At 34.8% G+C, this 4,561-nt stretch overlaps 1 pseudogene; it reads right to left on the reverse strand.

The window, feature by feature from the left end:
• Positions 1-2,022: 2,022 nt before the first annotated feature.
• Positions 2,023-4,333, reverse strand: LOC133307145 (uncharacterized; annotated as a pseudogene).
• Between the last annotated feature and the right edge of the window lie 228 nt (positions 4,334-4,561).

The following is a 4,561-nucleotide window of genomic DNA, read 5'->3' on the forward strand; positions in this document are numbered from 1 at the left end:
GCATCCTTGTTTAGTCCTAAGCAAAATTGAGTTTTTTGGACTTGGAGGTTGCAGCAGTGTGTGTTAAATCAAAATTTATTCCTAAGTTCTAGTACTCATCATTGCACTGTGGGCAAACTCATCCTGATAGTCCATAGTCCCATACACTATCACCAGTCAGATCTTATTGCAACTATGGGCCTCTTATTTATTATAATACATCCTGTTAAGGTTTTGGGCCATTCCCACCAATGAGTCTCTACATGGGAACCCAGAAAGAAAATGGGGCGAACAAAAATGGGAAAAACAAAATTCAGTTTATAGAACTTGTAAAAAGATATTTCAACTATGTGACTTAGGTTTATGGAATTTTTTTACTTTGCCTTTCTTTATCAATTCGAGTCAAGCTAAAGACAGTAAAACTTTATCTATCAAATATATATTTTTTTTGGAAAGATTTATCTATCAAATTTTTAACATAACTATGTACAGAAGTCTTAAACTTTATATCATTAATTAAATTGGAATAACCCTATATCAATTCATCTACGTATTATCTATGAAATACGGAAAAATTATTCTTTATTCTCCTGCTTCTTTTCTTTTTAGAATTTTTTTTGGGGTTCTAAGAATGTTGTATTAAATTTAAGGGAGAAATTAAATCAGTATTTAATGTTCAAGAGTCGGGTAAAGAGATGAACAGAAAGAGACAAAAGAAAGCTTGAAATCTCAAAGCGTAAAACTGATTATGATATTATGAGTATTACAAAGTAAAATACAATATTTATATTACATCAGCTCTATACACAAATGGATCAATAACAGAATACAATTGTAACTGAATAATAGATTATTTGTTGAGCTCTCTTGATACGTGCATAATATGATGAGCTGGCATATCCAAGTGGCTGGTAGGATCAATTGGTATTTCTGAAGAGCTGATATTATTATTGGTTAATACCCCCTTCCCCCACAAGCTGGGCGATAGATATCAAAGAGACCAAGCTTGGCAATATTTGAAATAAATGGTTGAGGATGTAGTATCATAAGCTAGGAAAGGTTGTGGTTGGCAGGGCATGTTGATGGAAGAGGTATCAACAAGTATTGTTTTTGGAAATGGAAAATAGGTTTAAAAAAATATGACAGGACGGGATATGAAAATGGAACGAGGTCAGAGATCATAAAGAATGTATCCTTTTGTGTTTGGTTGATAGTCAAGGAATGCACATTTTCTAACACAGTGTTGAGATATATAGTCCCACATTGATTATGTGGTCAACAAATGTGGCCTTTATAAGGCCTTGGGCTCTCCCACCTTTGAGCAAGCTTTTGGGGCGGTGTATCCCAAAGTTCTTAACATGGTATCAAAGCGATTCTCATGACCCCCCATTTTCAAGTGGAATTAAAAATTAAAAACAAAAGCACAAAAGGTAAACCAAAAATTGGGCCTGTGCAATTCCACGCTTCTAGCCCAAAAGGTCCTTGCGTGAGGGGGCATGTTGAGATATATAATCCCACATTGATTATGAGGACAACAAATGTGGCCTTTATAAGGCCTTGGACTCTCCCACCCTTTGAGCTAGCTTTTGAGGTGGTGTATCCCAAGATTCTTAACACACAGGGATCAAATTTGGATCGACGAGCAGTGATGGTGGTGGCATAGGCAAGGCAGCCAAATTTTTTTAAGTGAACCAGAGTTGGAGGGAGGTCGTGGAGCATTTGAAATGAGCTTTTGTTGTTGAGGATATGTGTGGTGGTTCTGTTGATTAGGTGAGTGGCATGGGTCACAACCAATGTTGTTAAAACGTAGAGTCTACGCCGAAACGGTAGGAGTGAGCAAAAACGTAAAAACTTGAAACGTAAAACGAAACGTAAGAGTTTACTACATATTCAAAAAAATAAAATATCCAACATATAACCAAAACAAACCAATACATAAGTCCAAACATTAAGGAAATAAAAATTAAGTCTAAACTTAGTCATCATAATACATACTAAAATCAAAACACCAGGGTAATAAAATTATAAAAGAGATCAACATCTCTAACCTAAGTCATTGGAGTCTAAGTCAATATCTTCGTCTCCTCCTCCACTAATAAATTCACCAATAAATCTCGAAATTTCCAAATCATTCAAGTTCCCTTCTTCTTCATTTGGATCATCCAAGCCAAGGGGATCTTGATCTTTTTCAACATCTTCCAAATTTTCTTCATATGTTGGTTCCACAATCCAATCATCATCCGACTCAATGTCATCAAAGTTATAATCAATTCGAGGAGATTCTCTATGTTTTCTCTTGCCTAATGTTGAGTTAGCCATCACAAAAACAACATTATTCATTGTCTCCTGCTTCAAACGATTTTTTTCTTTGTGTGGACCTAAACAAATACAAGAAAATAATCAATACTAGACTAATATCATATTTTGAAATTAAATGCAATTCATATTAAAATTATACCATCTCAAAAGCACTCCAATTCTGCTCACATCCAGAGGAACTACATGTCAAGCTAAGTACACGGATAGCCAATTTTTGGAGCTTTGGAACACCATCACCATAAGATTCCCACCATGCTGTTGGACTCTTGGTTTTAACTCCATCCATAGCAAAGGTAGTCTCAAAAAGACCTCTACGAGGCTTGAATTCCTCAAGTTGTTCATCAATCTTTCTTTCTATAGCTGTCTCCGCCACCATCCTTTTTATACAATCATGTAGTCCAACCTTTACTTCATAATCAACTTCAAATGTAGGACAATAATGTTGTTTCGGGTTAAGGTAATAGCCTGCAGCATGCAAAGACCTATGTAACTGCTTCTCCCATCTTGCATCAATGACATCCCAAATAGGTTGATAACTAAAAAAAATAAAAAAATAACAATTGAATTAATTTTGAGTTAAAAATGTCTATAACTTTGAATTAAACAAATTAATTGATAAATTATAATGAAGGTTTTTTTTTTTGAAATCCTCTTCAATTCTCTCCTTGGAACGATCCATTGCCTCATAATCATCTGAATCAACTAACCGAAGCACTTCAATCAAAGGATGTGCCCCTATCAAACAAATCTCAACCCTTTTCCAAAAGTGTTTATCCATCACTAATTTTCAATAAGTTTTCCATCTGTTGACTTTGCATATTTGCTATTCTTCCATTCATCTGACATGAACATTCTTTTTACAGGAAGTTTATGGTCATGGAGGCATTTCAAATTCAAATAAGATGTGGCAAAGCGAGTCATGGCGGGTCTAATCAAATCTTTGCCACTGGTGAAGCTGTGCAATATTGAAATGAGAGATGTTCTTGAATAGATATAAGTTGTAATTTCCCCCCTTATAAATTGTATCTTTATGAAGGGGTATTTTCTTCTCTAAATCTTTCAGCATCAAATCAATGCAGTGAGAAGCACAAGGTGTCTAATACATTTTATTTCTTTTCTCCATCAACAAAGCCCCAACAACTTTATAATTTGCAGCGTTATCCGTCACAACTTGGACAACGTTTTCTTCACCAATCTCTTGTACCACTTCATCAATCATCTTAAAAATCTTGTCAGCTGTTTTGGTGATGTGAGAAGCATCAATGGACTTAAGGAACACAATTTCCATAGAGCTATGCACACAAAAGTTGATTATTGTTCTTCTTCTTTTATCAGTCAATCCATCAGTCATTATTCTGCATCCAGTTTTTTTCCATAGAGCCTTATGTGTTTCAACAACAGCCATTGTCATATCATATTTTTGCTTCAAGTATTTCACTCTACACTCATGATAAGATGGTGGCTTGAAACCCGGTCCATGCTTAGCAATTGATTCACACATCTTTTTGAAATCATCGTTATTCACAAAATTGAAAGGAATTCCATTATTATACATAGCAATACAAATGTCAAGACATGCCTCCTCCCTCAAGTTCTTCTTGAATATGGTATTGAGGGTAATAGGAGGAGATGTTTTACTTTTCTTGAAAATATCGGAGCCACCACTAACAACTTCCTCTTGTACTTCTTGAATATTGCACTCCAAATCTTTGTTCAATGATTTTCCTCCTTGTGCTCCAATAAGAAGATTCAACATTTCAGTTTTTACTTCATCTGACACTGCTATACATGGTTCAACATCTTTATATGTTCCTGCCAAATGGTGCTTCACACGAAAAACTCCAGCATACATTATTTTGGGACAATACTTGCGTTTAAGCTTTTTTGTTCCTGGAACTTCAATTGAATGCTTCCATCCAGGATCTAACCTATTTCCATGAGCATTTCTAGGCAATTTCTTTCCCCCAAAAGTAGTGTTACTTACACTAATAGAAGCTGGATTGCTACTACTACCAGCAACACTTGATGAAGCCATATGATTTCAAACTATATTTAATCAAAGTTCAAAGAAATGATCTCAGTTCTGAGCTTTCAAATTTTAGCCATATACAATAGATAATAAAATAAACAAACAGAATCCATAGAGCCTTATGTGCATAATTTTTAAATGCAAAACCACATAATTTTGCATAAGTAAAATCTTCATGCGCATCGAAAAGTTAAAGGACAAAAAAAAAACCGAGGCCATAAACAATTATATATT

The sequence above is a fragment of the Gastrolobium bilobum genome, unplaced genomic scaffold (genome assembly GCF_033153095.1).
Source record: "Gastrolobium bilobum isolate Gb01-03AN ecotype WA unplaced genomic scaffold, APGP_CSIRO_Gbil_v1 utg39213, whole genome shotgun sequence".
NCBI classification, from domain to species: Eukaryota; Viridiplantae; Streptophyta; class Magnoliopsida; order Fabales; family Fabaceae; genus Gastrolobium; species Gastrolobium bilobum.